The 16,880-nt window shown below is 46.3% G+C and overlaps 1 protein-coding gene across 2 annotated transcripts in view; it reads left to right on the forward strand.

Annotated features, from left to right (window-relative positions):
* The window catches only part of CSDC2 (cold shock domain containing C2), a 121,427-nt gene that overhangs the window by 33,642 nt on the left and 70,905 nt on the right, over positions 1–16,880 (forward strand). Inside the window, exon 2 of one of the 2 annotated variants that reach the window (XM_085601214.1) lies at positions 5,516–5,588. The exons of the other annotated variant lie outside the window; for it this stretch is intronic. The gene's annotated coding sequence lies outside the window, so the exon portion shown is untranslated. The remainder of the gene's footprint in view (positions 1–5,515; positions 5,589–16,880) is intronic. 2 annotated transcript variants of the gene reach the window in all.

Consider the following 16,880-nt stretch of genomic DNA (forward strand, 5'->3'; position numbering starts at 1 on the left):
ATGCATAAGGCATACCTCACACAAGGGAAACTCACCAGACGTTTCCATAAAGCGGGGCGGCACACCCGAGATGTAGAGAAGAGGGAGCAAAATTCCTACACATCATGTGGAGCTGCCCGGTGCTTGCAGAGTATTGGAGTAGGATAACGAGCGCTGTGGCAGATATCACATCCAAGGATGTCCCCTGCACACCGGGGCATTGCCTTCTAAGTTGGTTTCCACACACAACCAAAAATAAAGCGACAAGCAGATTCCAGGACTTAGTGTACTTCCTAGCTAAACGCAAAATTACAAGAAATTGGAAAAGCCCGGGAGGAAATGTGGCGCAGAGAGCTTGAGATATGGGCAGGATATAAGAGCGCAGTGGTTCTTAGAGATGCGAGAAGGGCGCGAAGTTAACTGTACTTGGCCAGGGTCTGGGAGGCATTGGTGGATTGTATGCAAGACCCAAACAGTTCACCTACGCCAATGTCTCAAGATAACTCTCCGGGGAGGGACCCTGACACCGTTGACTGAGAGGATCAAGTGCATGAGTACAGACACTAATAAAGGAGAGAGTGAGAATTACCTTGATCTTAAAGGGGACACCATAGTTACTTTAGAAGGTGAGACACGACCAGGTGGGACATTGGAACATGTTATTAACTAGCAGAGCCACATGGACGTGACTTGGGGGGGGGAGGGAATGGGGGTTTGTTTCATTTTACAATGGGATATTGGGATTTGATGGTAATCTGCTGACTAACATGATAGTCACCGTGAGGATTGTGCTTTGTTGTGAGACACAAACCGATAAAATCTGTGTACAACAAAAAGTAATGGAATTGTGGATTCCACGTGCCCAGAGCCTCATCATTAATGGAGTTGCCACACCATTAAAAGACAGAGGAGAGTGCTGCTTGTGGACTGCAGTTGAGGTGTGTAGATGAAGACACAATGGTTTCCTTTTACTACTAGTTCTCTTTCAAGATTGAGTAAATGAAATTAAAGGTTAACTCACAGATATCTGGGAACTTAGCCAAAGTGATCTTGAGGTGGGAGACGACTGCAAGATCTGCACAGGGCTGCCCAATGCAGGTCCACAAGAACTGGATCAATGGCAGGTTTTAAAGCTACACAGATGAGAGCAATCTGTCTACAGTTTATCTAACTGGAAGCCATTTACGTAGTCAACAGTTGTCCTGCAGTTCTTGAATGGAGTGAACCCTCATGGATCAAGGTTAGTTAGCACTCTTGTCTAACATAAGAAGTGACGGATCACTTTCATGCCTGTGCCCGGGTATCATTGATGATTACAAACAAGGGTGTCTCTGTGACAATGTCTAACGTGACATGGTCTTCCATAGAACTCTACAAAACGTTCTTCAAATTTTGGTTAGTCTGGAGTGACCAGCAATTTTCCAAATGACATTCAGAATATTTTGATCAAAGGAAGGCTTTTTTAATAGCTGAGCCATAAGACGTGTTACAATTCAATTCACAATTTTAGCACATATTTGATCAAGCAGAGATAGGCACTCGGCCCTTCTAAAAAAATAAGTGGTCATGAATGTAAGCTAGGGTCAGACTATAAGCAGACGAAGGTCTGAATGATCTCTCCGTATTGCATGTGAAAAGACCGTGTCAAGTCTACCAGGAGCTGGGACGTCTGTGATTTTTATGAGTGATGGATAGATTGGTCCATTGCAGGATTGTGAGGCAGTGTGAAGACCGAATACCAGTTTTACATGATCCCTTTGCTTTAGCCTAATTTATACCCAAGGCAGCTTTGTTGTGTATTATATTTGGATGTGTTGGTGGCTTTGGCACAATCATTTGATGCCTCTCTAACCGCTCTTGCAGACATTGGAGATTGGAGAAGTTAGAGGTCCCAACTTCTCAGAAGTATGTAATGTGATCCAGGGAAACTGTGGAAATGGGTAGTCTGGTGAATTGATAGGATGCCCAGTGTGGAGTGAAAATGCACCCTTATGTGGATACTGGACTGTCCCCTGAGGGAGGTGCAATACCAGGGGTAACAGCAGATTCCACACTATGAAACCAGAAACACCCTCTCATGACACTGACTAACCCCTCTCAATTAGCAGGATAACAGTTTGCAACGTTCCGAGCCTTATGTATGGTCCCGCATTGCACCATGATGCTCCCTTGGAGTGATAGTTGTGCTTTATATATAATATATACATACATAACTAGTAAACACATTGAACCCCTAGCACTCTAGGTGCAGGGTTTAGAAAGCACTTTTGGTTTTAATGCACATTGCAGGAAAATATTAATGATATTTGTGCAAAGAAAAGGTACCATCGAGTTTGAATTACTGTAACCTGAAGACATAGTTTACACATAAAAGAATGACTACAATACATTTAAATAAAGGTAAAAAATGGAAAGAAAAAAAAGCACTGGAAATGTAAAATATTTCCCCACCAGGTCGGCCACTGAAGTACACATCTTTTTAGGTGAATACACGCACGTGATCTGACGGGACTGGGGCAACAGAGAAGCAGGAAACAACGGGGAGTTGGTGGGAGGAGGAAGAGAGCAGCACATGAGGGGAACCAGCATGGGATGGGTGGAGAAGCACACCAGGGAGAAAGAGCAACATAGACCACAGAGGAGAAAAGCACGTGGGCGAGATAGAGCAACACAGGGCGGGGGGGGGGGGGGGCAGGGAAGCTTATGGATGATGAGAGAACATGGAGCGCAGGGGGACCAAAGCACCAGAGGGAGAGGACTGGAAAACACACGCATTCTAAAGGAGTGCTTATGCAAAAAGAAAAAGTAGTTCCCTAAAAGGGAGCAGTGGAAAGACACGAGTACATGGGAGGGGCAAACAGAAGACGGTCTCAGCAAGCCTTGGAATTAGAAGCAAACAAATGAAAGTGACAATAAAGTCAACCAATGGTATGCAATGTGTAGACTTAAAGCCAACTATAAGTGCTTGGTAAGCAGACATTAGATCTCGTATGCTCGACCAAATAACTCTGTCCTAGCTCTAGTCCGACCCCTATTTCTAATTTCATCCCCTCATTTGAACTGTAATCCTAATTTTAACACTAGCCTGGTGAATAATATTCAACAATTTTAACATATATATATATATATTATTTTTGTCTACTTAAATCTCCCTTTCTTGCTCCTTTTTCCCTCAAAATGTCTTTTCATTTAGGTATCTTTAGTTTGCCAGATTTGCCTTTATTTACACAAAGTTTAAGTAGTAACATTTCTCCACACCTACTGCTTGTCCCTGAGTCATATACTTCTATCCGCCCACGACACATCGTTCCACCACAATTGTGCTATAAATTGCAGATTTCAGCCCTCTCTTACACTTGTATGTCTCTATTAATTTGGTTTCTGCTGAGCTGACCTCAGAGGTCTTTTGTTTTACTTTTCTGCCTTGTCAGGCAAGGTTTTAATTGTATGTATTTTCAGATCTGACTCCGTTCCAAAGGGTAGCTCTCTTGCATAGATCTGTATAGGAAAATTGTCTGGTATTTAAATGTCTCCAAGGTGTACCGACTACTCCATGCCCTTTTCTTCAAGGTGTGCCCAGTACATTACCGGGCAAGGATGCAAACTCTTAAGTGGAATCATAGTGGCATCAGGACTGCTGTTTTTTTTAATGGTAATACCCACACTTCTTAGCAGGACTGCTATGTTTTTAACTGGCCCTGAATTAATTCCCGTAGATGACTGCCACACATTTATTGGGACATTACCTACAGTTCCAAACGGGGGGCTAAACTTGTGTTATTTTACCTGGTATTTATGCAGTGCAGTATTTGCTAATTACTTTGCCTTTTTGAAGACATTGGTATGTGGTTGTGATTCATTCATTGGGAGTTCTTTGCTGAAATATTTTTTTCTTGAATCACACTGGTGTGGGTAGATAGCTGAGCGACTGGAGATTATTCTCAAGGAGGTGTTCTGTAGAGAGGGAGGGGAGATAGGTTATGTGACCTTCCATTCCAACCCATAAAACTATTGAGTGTAAAATGGGTTGTTTCTGCATGGTGGTTTACAGTGCTGCGTGAGGGCGATGGGGCTTCTGCCCTTCAAAAGATCTAAGTGGTTGCAAGTCAAGGGTTTTCCAGTGCAGTGTTTGCAGATCTCCATCTGGAGTGTATTGCTACTGATTTAGGTTTGGATCTAGGTTCTAGTGGAAACATGCTACCCCTCAGGTTGTGTATCCCTGTCTCCTTGTAGTTGAAACATGTCTGTCCCTATTTTGCAATGATTCTGTTGTTCTTGGGTGTAACCTCTCTGTGTGTTATTGTGTCTGATGTTTCCCAGCCTAATGTTACTCAGTTGTGAGAATTCCTCAGTGGCATGTTCCCAGCACTTGTTCCTCTGTCACCTAATGCTCCCTGTCTCACTAGAGTCATCTCTAATGTTGATTTGTGACCAATGCCACCTGCTCTAAAGTTTTCTGTTCCCTAAGATCAACAGAACAGGTAGAGAGACAATCAGAAAGGTATGAACCTATAGAGGAATATCTCTCAGAGCAAAGCATAGTTCTATTGCCTCTAACCACTATGTATTCGCTCTGCTATCTGCAACAGGTAAGAGGTAGCGCTGCTGTCTTGAGACAGGCACTAGATAGTTTTGTTTCTGCATTGAGCATATGTCAGCAAGCAGAGCAGGGGAATGATCTGCTAGATGCGAGCAACAGCTCTACAGCATAGCTACTGACATACATTTCCCCGGGGGCCGCAAAGTATTGTCTGTGGCACGCTTGTTGGCTGCACTGATGCCACCAATGTGAGGTTCGGAGTGATGAAAGGTGGGTGTAGGGGGACGTGAAGCAGATGCATGGTGTGGACAACAAAACAAGTGATTTCTGTCTGCCATCAACGCTCTATTCTCATGCACCAAGAATTAAAGTAAAAAAATTAAGTTCTAATGTAAAACATGAGAGGGAAAATGTACTTATCTGGTGGCTGATTTTCTAACTATAAAACCAGAAAACCTGGCATCAATCCTGGCTTACCCACTTGACCAAATTGTGTTATCCTAGCCACTTGTGTGATCCTACACTTAACCTTTTTTTTCTTCATTACCCCATATGAGAGTCCCTTGAAATACACAAGTTCAGGATGGGCACTGTACCAAACATTCTCATGTGTTTTGTTTAATAAACTATAATGTTGTTCCAATTATTTTACAAATAAGACTATACACAAATAGCACCTGACACATGACTTGCCTCTTGGTTCACTAATGGCATCGTTTTTAGAATGGCGGTGGCATTAATGTTTCCAAGATCATGTTTGAAAACTATCACTGCTAATAAATGCCTCTCAATGCAGTGACCTAATCTGATCTACTAAGGTAAAACACTGATGCATGTTTATAAAATACAAGTTTGCAGAGTTTATCATGTTTTTACATGTTTAGTGCACGATGTCTTTAAAACTAAAGGTGTTCCTAAACATCTAGGACACCTTCTTTTCTTCTTCAACGTCACTTTAGTTAATGTGTAAGTAAAGTATTTCTGTTTGTTTCACAGCATTCTGAATGGGCCTGCTCTGTCAAGTGAACAGCAGCCTAGCGCTTCTGTTTACCAGGGGGCTGCATTAAAGGTAAGGAGGGCCGCATGTGGCCCCCGGGCCGTACTTTGAGTTTTCCTGCTATACAGGATGTGGATGTGAGAGAGAGCTATTCTGACTCGAGCAAGTGACTAGCAGTTATCTATGTGTAAGGTTAGAGATAGCTCTGCTGTCTGTGCTGGCTGAGGAATAATTCATCTGGCTAGAGGAAAGTGGAAACCTGGGAGTTAGCACCTTTCTCTGTAAAAGGGTTCCTCTATTCCCTGCCCCAGTACTGATGTGATCACAGCAGACTGCTCTGGTGGACTGCAGGGCCAGCCCGGCCTACCTGCGCCCTTTCATTAGTTGGCATATTTACCTGAAGACTCGGGCAAGACCTTCCTGCCCCCTCTCTTTAATTGATACATGTATGTATGCAACCCGAAGTTGCAGAGAATTGAAAGTCGAGAGCTAGGAGAGTGCCAGTTTGTCATTTGCCTTAAGAGTTTGAAGAGAGGGACGGGAGGCGATCAGTTGTAACTCGAGAGAGGTGCTGTCACACTCTGATCCAAGGGTAGCAGGGCCTAGGTTGACATGACTTGAACCATGACCCAAAATTACCGGTGTAACAGTTCACCAAGTTGACCGTTGACTATCCCCGACCAGGGCTGGTGCGAGGGTTGTTGGTGCACGTGTTGGGACACGATCGTGCTTAACTCTGCTCATTTCATTCCAGGATTTTGGGAAAGGCAATGTGCCAGTAACTGTGAACTAGCAGTCTCCACTGCTTACATACATGTACAAATACCATTCTTCATGTTCAGGCTTCTCTCCAGTGGCCAATATTGGGACAGTATTAACACCTCGCTGCAGTGGGGTTGAATACTGGCACGTCTGAGCTGGGCTTCTATACTTTTAGCTGGACTTGATCTGCACTTTCAGCACAGATGCTATACTTGTAATGGAACACAGTCGGCACTTCTCAGGGCTGCTGTAATTGCAATGGAACAGCACTACACTTACCACCTGGCAGGTATATATCAGGTGCCAGTGAGCTGGGCTGCTGCGCTTTTGGCAGGGGAGTGTATTTGTGCGTGTGCCTGTACTATAAGAGCTATCTGTAAACAAACACTGGTGCAGGGCGTGCCCTCTGGGAGTCTGCCAAGACGCTTGGTTTCACAATGTTATGCGATTGCACAATACTAGGAAGCTGTGTCATTGCGCGGCGCCAGTAAGGAAGCAGGACAAAGGGGCGTTCTGGTCCAGTCTCTTTGGGCCTTGTTTAATGTTTTCCCACGTGATTTTGGTCTTTAGCTGTCACCCTGTTCTTTTTTGTATTTTTCCTTCCATTTCTTTCAAGTGGGCAGCAGTCACTGGCACCAGCTGGTCCAGTCCTGCTGTTCCAAGCACTGAGCAGCACAGTATTCTGGGTCTCTAGGACAGAGCGCTCCACACCTCTACAACAGGCTGGTCTAGTTATAATGTTAATTATAGATTGGGCACAAAGCTCCAGGTCACTAGTACAAACCCTTCCAGTCCAGGTGTTGAGTAAGGAAGTGGTATGCAAAGGTCCAAGTCACTAGGACAGTCCAGTCCTGGTATTGAAGGTGTGGAGCACAGAGGTCCAGGTCACTGGGACAGTCCAATCTAGTCCAGTCTTGGTATTAAAGAGAGTGAAGTGCAGGGGTCCAGGACACTAGAACTGGCTGGTTCTCTGTATTAAAATTAGGGTCACATGGCTCCTGAGCTACTTCTGGCTTCTCCTGGGCCTTCCACCAAACTGTCACCACAGGCCCAAGGCCTGTGCTCGCATAAGGGCGTGCACCTTGTCTTCGGAAAAAGCTCATTGGCTCCAGAAAGGGAACCCCCTTAGCCACCACAGCTGTGCCAACACTGCTCTTACTCTTTTTCCCCCATGCATGAATATTGCCAGAAGAACACACCCAGTGTCTTGCACCTATCATTACTATCTAAAAAGCAAAGCAGGCCTGCCATCTTAAGCTCTAATACTTGTTACCTTCGCAAAAAAATCACCCATGTACCTTTTCCTTTTTTTGGTCTCTAATCTGTGAAAGCCATTACCCAACAACTCTCCTTACATCTGTAGGAGAACCGCCTACTCGACTCTTCCTAATCCGGATTCCACAGCACAGAGACCACCCTCATTGTGGCTGCCGGAAACATCCAAGCCCTACTCGGCTGAGGAGAGACTGCGGCTCTGATCCTCATAGACCTCTCAGTAGCCTTTAATGCAGTCTCCCACCACACACTCATCACAAGGCTGCCCAACATAGGCATCCGAGAGGCTGCTTTCAGATGGATCGCCGCTTTCCTTAACTGGAGAACGCAAAAAGTGCGCCTTCCCGCAGTCACCTCCGAACCCAAGGAAATCATCTGTGGAATAGCCCAAGGATCCTCACTCAGCCCCACCCTCTTCAACACGTATATGACACCTCTGACCAGCATTACCAAAACCCACGGAATCCACATCATATCCTATGCCGATAACATACAACAAATCCTCTCTTTCTCAAAAGACACCACAAACAACAAGACCAACTTCCACAACTGCATGACCGATGTTGCCAACTGGATAAAGGATAACTGCTTGAAGCTGAACTTGAGCAAGACAGAGGTACTGATTTTCGGAAACAAAAGTTCCCAATGGGACGCTTTCTGATGGCCCTCAGAACTCTGACCTACTCCTAACCCCCCCCCCCCCCCCCCCACCCCACCTAACCACCCTAGGAACCTAGGCATCATTCTGGATAACAAACTAACCGTGACGACTCTGGTCAACTCAGTCTCCTCCTCCACCTCCTACTTCTTCATCCTCTGCATGCTTTGTAAGTTATTCAAATGGCTACCCCAAACCTCACGACACACCATCGCTCAGGCCGTCATCTCCAGCTGTCTGTACCACGTCAACGCTCTCTTCGAAGGGATTGCAGATCACCTCCCCCGATGACTACAGACCACACAGAATGCCGTAGCCAGACTCATCCTGGATCTCCATAGACTAATCCACATCAACCCCTACTTTAGGGAAGTCCACTGGCTCCCGGTACAGAAAAGATTCCAGCTCAAGCTCCTGACCCCTGCATACAAGGTCCTACACAACTGCGGGCCCGCCAACTTGAACCACAGCCTGAACTTCCATCAGCCCAAAAGACACCTACGTTCTGTGTCCCTCTCTCTAACCCTCATCCACTGCATCCAACATAGCAGATGCAGAGGTTGCTCCTTCACCTACCTAGCAGCGAAGACATGGAACAAGCTACCCGTTCATCTACAGACCTCCCCATCTCGTTCAGAGCTCCAAAAGATCCTGAAGACCTGACTAATTGGCCAATCAACTGGACCCTGCCAGCACCTGGATACCCTCATGTGTGACAAGAAACGCTCTACAAATGTATTGATTGATTGATTGAACTTCCTCGCATGTCGGTCATGGTGCGTCTGAAATGGCAGAAGCCAGCGGCCAGGGCGGAGTCAGTGTTTTCAGGCAAAGGCAGAGAAGTTACAGTCTCTGCCCTAGGCAGTCCCTGCCATGGTTATGGCAGCTTTTTAGAGCACATCACCTTTCATGAATACGAAATCCTAGTGGTAGTTCAGTTTGTAAGGTATGTTACTCAAGAAATGTTTAAATTTTACACATTAATAACATGTTTAGGCTCCCTTTCTACCTGTGAATTGAACCCACAAGGGTTTACCTCTCACCTTCTCTAGAAGACATAGAACCATATTTAGTAATCGGGTGGGCTGCCCACCTCTGAAAATGAAGCGAGGTCATAACTCTAGACCCCTATGCAGATTAATGCATGTCATATTTAGAGATCTCTGCCTACTTAGCAGAGATCTCTATGGCTTCAGAGGAACCACAGCGGATTAGGCATTTCTTAAAGTGTAAAGTGAAGCTGTGATGATAGTGGAGATTCTAAGTTTTCATAGAGCTCTGGGGAAGGGCAGAATGGGTTTGACAAGATCATCAACTAGCCACGGAGGACCCTCAGAGTCAAGTGAAGGGCTGTGTAGATTGGCTGAGAGAAGGAGAGGGCCAGATAAGAATTTCTGATTCAGTATGGGTCATTTGGATCGCCTGGGGTCAGCAGATGGCATGGGGATGGAATCCAAAAACACGTGTCTAGAGTTTCACAGCACAGGCTGCACCAAGGGTGAAAAATTAAAGACTACTGAAGTAAGTGTTATCTTGCACTGCATTTACCATGATGCATTGGGGCAAAATTAGTGCTGGGATGTGAGGCAGTGTCCTCCCACACTCCTTCCATCTACAGTAGAGTTTTCTCAAAAAAACATGCATATGAACACAAACAAAGGTATAATTCAGAAGCGGGGAAAATTCGGAACCAAACTGTCCTTTAACTTCCACAATGATGCTTATAAACTACCAGAAGCACCAGTATCAAATGTTCATAAACACTTTATAGAGATAAAATAAAAACCAGAACTAACATCTGCTGTGGCGCATTTGGACGAAGGAAAAAGAAAACAATCTTCACATTAAACTTCACTTGATCAATAAATTATATGTGGCTGAAAGTATACCAGGTCCAGAATGGTTACAGCTAGTGTAGTGACAGTGTTAGTGACATCTACTCACACTGGGAAAGCACTGCACACCAAAAGTGTCCTGTCAAATGGCGTGAGCCCACCAAAGTAGTCCCTCAATAGCGGACAGTCTACAAAAAGGACCTAGATTTCCACAGCATGCACGGAGTAGTGCTTCAATACCAGTTGAAGTTGCTCTCGTGCAACATGTTTTCACTGACTGACATGTTCCCATCTAGCGACTTAAAACTATGCAGGCCACCGAAAAACGTCAACTTAAAGGAAAATGCCATGGGGTAACATACTTCCATTCTGCAACACAACACACCAAACATGAAAACCTAACAAACTGCTACCATTGACACTCATCTTCTCTCCTTAAACAACAACACAGCTACACCATCAGCCACACATGCACACTGTAGGAAGGTGGATATCTGACTATGGTTACCCCCAACTTTTTGCCTAGTGTGATGGTTACCCCCAACTTTTTGCCTAGTGTCTAGCTGGTTTTTCGACTTAGTTGGCCTGAGATCCTGCCATTCAGGGTCTCAGGCTGTCTGCTCTCTTTAAAATGGACTCCATGTACCCTAGGTACATACCCAATTGGTAAGGATCACCTTATGGGACACTGTACAGTGTACCCTAGGTACCCTGGGCATAGGTGTACCCTAGGCCTCCCAGGGGCTGCAGCATGTATTATGCCACCCCTGGCATGGCCTTCCAATCAGACACAACTGGCTGATCACTCAGCTGGGGCAAGGTCGTGTAATCACCCCTTGCTTAGGTATAGTATATCTATATCTACCCTTAAAATAGACACATGTGTACCTATCAGCCACTCCTATGGCAGGCTTTAACAATCCTGGAGGCAGAGTGCTTGGTAACATGTGAGATGGTGCTCTAGCATGGGCTGAGCCTGTCTGCAGCTTTGGGAACCATGTCGTTATAGCTGTTCTATGATATCGCCTACCATATACTCTTAAAGTGCCTTATAATCTTAAACGGTTATGGGAACTATGGTTTGGCTTTATCAAAACATGTCGTGTAAGGTGTCTAACACTTTGGAATAATACCCCCATACCATTTCTGGTGATGAGGATATTATCCCCCCTTCTAGAGGGAGAGACATGTTAAAATCCTACTTTGCTGTTTAACTCTGACCAAAGCCTCAGCATCACAAAATGGATGCTGCTGCCACAGACACGAGTCTGACCTCCTGCAGCTGGGAGCCCTCCCAGCCAGGGAGGCCTGGACAATAGGTTTCCTGCTTGGGGAGGTGCTAGCACCTCCCCAGACAGACTTTAGTGTATTGGGGCAGGGAGGGCTGAAAGGAATGAGACATGCCTGGGGCACACAAGGTGCTCCATGCATAGTCCAGTTCAAACCGGTGCTGGGGCACTCCAGCCCCAGCTCTGGTGCGAAACTGGACAAAGGAAAGGGGGTGTAGCCACGCCCCTTCCTGGTCCCACCCATAGGAGGGACCTTGCAGGTAGCCCAGCCCACTAGCCCAGTATATCAGTAGGTAGCTGAGCCCTGCAGATTAGATTATCCTGAATCTGCAACTTGAACAGAAACTCTGGACCTTCGACATTCGACCTCAGGAAGAAGACTGAAGAATCTCCCTTGTGGCCAAGGAGTGACCACCCTGGGCAACCAGGCGCCATCCAGCGACCGCTGCTTGCTTTGCGACTGATCCTATGAGGGACGACTGCAGAGACTGACCAGCGCCGAGACTTCCAGACACCTCTGAACCAGAGCCACCTCTACAGCAAAGCTGAGACCCGTGGAGGCGACGAGGGACGTGGGACCGGCGACTTGGGAAAAGTGGCTAGTAACTGACTAGTGCGACTTCTGAGGCTCCCTCGAGGCTGTGCTTGGGGAATTGAGAAGCCCCCATCCCGAGCACCAAAGCAAAGAAGATCAGCTCCCCACACTTCACGTGTTCTGCGTGGGGCCCTTCTGCACCTGAGTTGCTCGACGTGTTGTCCGGTTGCTGGCCCGTTGGCTAGTAACCTCTGCGACGACGAACCTTTGATTTCACCTTGCTGGTCCGGCTCCTCCAGACTGGCACTCGCTCCTCTGTGAAAGAGAAGCACCCCAGACCTTCCTGGTCTGCACCAGAAGCAAGTCCTCCATTCTGCGTGGGTTCCGCTTGTCAAGGCTTGTTGGGTCCTAACTCGACATCGACGCCGCCGACAGCAAGAGCCTTCATGGGACAGCTCACCTCCTAGTCCTGGTCGTCCTCGACATCTCCTGGTACCCGTGGCTGCTGCGACAAGCTTCACCTCTTCACCTGCATCTGCACGACATCGCCTGGTTCCTTCCTGGATCCTTCCCGGCTCCTGGCTGGTGACCTAGACTATCTCCCTTCTGCTTGCAGGTATCCTTCCTTCTTGATTCCATCCTTGGGATCCACCGGACACTCTTCACTGACTGCCTGTCAGCAACTTTCCTTCAGGCATCCATAGGAGTCAACGACGAAACCCAACGCAAGTTCACACCTATGCACCCGCAGCCCGTGGGCTATGTAACTTGAGTACTCCGGTGCTCACAAGGGTATTGACTATCCTAGGGTCTAGTTTCCAAGTCTCGAACTCCTAGCTATTCCAGAAGTGTCCTAAAACTGTTAATTTCTAATAACTACTATTTCTATTGACTTTTACGTATTACGCGTGAGTGTTTCCACTCTGCACCTGAATCCCGTGGGCCTCCCACTTCCTAACCTTTGGTAGTATAGTGTAGCCCCAGCGATTCCCTAGGCCTATCCTGTGTTCGTGACAGTGCTTCTTATACCACTTACTTAGTATATGGTTTGCGTGGCCCCTAGGGCCGAACTGTATTACTTACCTGTGTGACTTAATGTATGCTTAAATAAGACTGTGTTGTACTTACCTCGAATCTCATAAAGAGTGCTGAGGGTTTGACTAGAATAAATACATTCTATTTTTATATATATCTTTTGTGGTGTCCTTTCATTTGGTATTCAGGGGATTACATATGGTATAGCCGCTGGCTTCACATGCCATACAGAGTTTAGCCTAAGACTTGGATCTCGCAGGTTGGCCACATCAACATGACCTAAAAAGCAAGACTTGAACGAACTAAAAACATATCTCTCCCACACAACACAGATGCAGTAACATGCAACGGCATTGTTATGTTATTTTGATTTATTAGGCGCGCGAATCAGCCCAGAAGGGCTATCTCGGCGCAAGACAAGGTCAGAGGACAGGCTAGAGTTGACTAGAATAGGTGAGTCTTAAGTGCCTTACTAAAAAGAAAATGGTTTTCACAGAGAGGAAGCTGTGTGGGCAGATCATTCCAAAGGTGAGGGGTAAGGAACGAGAAAGATCTGCGGCCTGCTCTGGCCTTCTTAAACCTGGGGACTTTAAGCAGAGGTTTGTCACTGGATCTGAGGAGTCTCGCTGGAGTGTAGGGCAAAATCTTAGCAGCTAGAAAAGAAGGCTCTTGTCCGTGAAAGGCACGGTGGGTTACGCAACATAATTTGAAAATGATTGCATTTTTCACGGGAAGCAAAGTAGGGACTGCAGAACAGGGGCTGAAGTCGAGCGCAGAGGGAGGTTGCAAACCAGGCGCGTGCCAGTGTTTTGGACCACCTGGATGCCAGAAGTGAGTTGCCGTAATCAAGGCGACTGATTGCCAAGGCTTGAACCAAGGTTTTCCTTGAGGAAAGTGGTAATAGAGGGAAAACTCTTCTCAGCAGACGTAGCATAAGAAAGCAGAACACTGGGGTGGCAGCGATGTGTTCTTTCATAGAAAGAGATTGATCTAAGCGGCACCAAGATTTTTTTTTACTACCAATTTGGATGAAGGGCTGGGGCCCAGCTCAGCTGACCACCATTCACATCTACTTTGCACAGTGTTAGACTGACGCCTCAGGGCAGTATTGCAATGCCAAATTTTTCATATCTTCTAAGACCTATCTGCGCAGCATATTGTCAGATATTTCTAGTCTTACACTAAGACATCTGCATTTCACAGTGTCTTGTCTTTCAACCCAAATATCTTCTCATTTTTACAAAAGATGTTTTGTAACCCAGCACACTTCGAAACAAAACTATGTGCATTCATACTATCACCAGCAAGTCTGCATATCCACAAAGGGCAATTTCGAAAACGCATTTGTGTTATCACCAGCATAAACTCCCGTGGAACATTACCATGATTATTTTACTGCTGAGATTCTGCAGGGTCTATGCATTCTTGTACAACATCAAACCTGTAATTTGAAGTAACTGTTATGAAACGTCTGTTAATCTCTTGGAAACCTCAGATTGTGTGTTACTGCAACGTAGTAAGAACAATATTTCTTGTTCTCTTTTTCAGTTATTCTCGGTAAATCTATAACTCTTCATCCTTTAAAAAAATGTATTAGAATCCTAGAAATTGCTCTTTATAAATGGGCATTAACATTTTGTAACTGTATTCATAAACATTAACACACTGAAACACTAGTTTAAGTCGGAAAATTGTCAGAAATCATGCAATATATCAACCAGTAATGTGTAATAGTTGTGAATCTGTAATACAACAAAGTGCTTCATGTAGGCCTATGTAGCAAAACCAGAAACATCAAATGTGTCCTTCAGTTGACTTCTGTATGAGCATTTTAATTTCTCTGTCTCTTTACTTTATAATTATAATAGCAACAAGAACATCCCTTAAAAAATACATATCTGCAATATTCAGAGCGGTACTGAGGGCGGAGATGACAAAAGGAAACTCTTCTTTCTTAATGTTCGTAAAAGCAGCAGTAACAAACCTTGTCAAGCAGCTCTCAAAGGTCAGTCGCCCCTGAACTATTTCTAGTGCTAAAAACATGTTGTAAGGCAACACACGCTTGACCATCCAGAGACATCAGCGGACTTATTAACTGATTCTCTTCACAGCACAATTAAAACATTTGACCAATCTTCGAGCAGCACACAATTTATCGATGAATAAATTCCTCGGAACATCTTCATATAAGAAACAAAATAACTCTTCCTTTGAGGTAAATATATACTTCCACCAGTCTGACGTACAAATATTGGAAAGACTTTGACCCCTCTGTCTAGCTCTAGTTTTCATTGGTCTCAAACCACGGCTTTCCAGTCTATCATTAATTTCCAGTACTGTAGACGAGGCAACCACTGGCGTAACAAAGACACCCCGCAGCCAGGGCAGGCTTCGGGAGTGCTGCCGACAGTCTAAAAGAGGTATGCTTAAGCCCGCAACTCGGCCCGCCAACATGCTTATGTGGGCCGCCTTCAACGGTCACTGATATGGGGAACTCACACATATCTAACTGTAACCTAGACACCCGGGTGGGTGCCTAGTCGGGCAGGGCAACGCAACCGAGATAGAATGGTAGTTCTTATCTAATGCTAAAGGAAGTCTGGATTGAGCCACTAGATGGGTGTAGATATGGGTGCAGCTCAGTGCCCCAATCGCATTGAATACGGGGACGCACTGACTTAGCGGCAAAATAATAAGTGATCAGCACATAGCGCATCACTGGGAACTAAATCACGGCACTAGGTTACCGGTTGGTTCCCACAGATTTGTCTTCCCCCAAGGTTATCCTCTAGGGGTAGAACTTGAGACTAAGGGGGCATTTCCTGCTTCGGCGGCACGAATAAGCGATAGCTACGCTGGGATGGAGTTACCATGCAGGTCCTGCCACCACTGGTTTCCCCCCAGGTGATGGGATCAATTTAGGTGGGACCACGAAGTCTACGGTTCCTGGGAAGCTCCCAGCGGTAGGGCATTTAGCAACAGATAAAGTTCCAGCGTGTGGGTATCAGATATCTGCTTTCCAGCAGCACCGTGCCCTGGGAGCACGCGCGTTGCCCTAACTCTGAGGCCCACCCAGAAGGGGGGCCGAGTAGCAAAACAAGTGAATAGGCTCCATAGGCGGGCCTCTGGCCTTCAGCTGGGTGTAATCAACATCATTTGGAGATAGGCCCAGGTAAAATAGGGCTTTCCGTAATGCCTAGAGGATCATTGCGGTTGGTGGCACTACCCACCGGAATCACTGGTCGCGTACTGCAGCTGCAGGAGACTGGGATCCTGGTTTACGGACACTTTTACAGCGCTCAGGGGGCGCCGCCGCCAACATATGGGTGCTGCTGTCCCAATAACTGGTGTGTCAGCGGGGCAAACACAAGGGGACATTATGGCAATAGAACATTTGTCACGCCCGAGGTGCATTGAATCTCTACTTCAACGGAGCAGGAATTTGGCACCGCTGGTGGTGCTCTGGGTTTGTGGGGGGGGCACCCCCCCTGCCACCCTCCTACTGGGGAGCATGATGGGAGGGGCGAAGTAGTACTTAGTCAATCCTCAATGCTTGAACTTTACTGACAGCGTGCAATGCTTAAGCCAAACAGATTCCCGAAGCTGGTATGCCTAGGGGATCATCCCTGAGGGATCTGTAGGGGCATAATTCCTATAAGGTATAAGGGATGGTGGGCAGGGGCAAGAGTCGCTCCTTGCCCATGGTCACGCGCTGGCAGTTAGGTGCACTCCCGTGCCCCAGGTTAGCTATCAGAGGGGACTGTACAAATGTTAAGTAAAACCCTTCTCGTCATAATAGTCAAAGCGGGCAGGCCCTGAATTGTGAATAGGTGTAACCTTCCCGCTGGGGGGGCGAATAGTTATTGCACATCTTCACAGGCCCTTTATTTCAGCAGACCCTATCCGATTAGGATAGCGTCTAGGGCCTGGGGACATAGATGGGGCCATCTACAACTCCAGGAGCCACAGCTCACT

This window comes from Triturus cristatus, chromosome 4_2, assembly GCF_964204655.1.
Source record: "Triturus cristatus chromosome 4_2, aTriCri1.1, whole genome shotgun sequence".
NCBI lineage: Eukaryota > Metazoa > Chordata > Amphibia > Caudata > Salamandridae > Triturus > Triturus cristatus.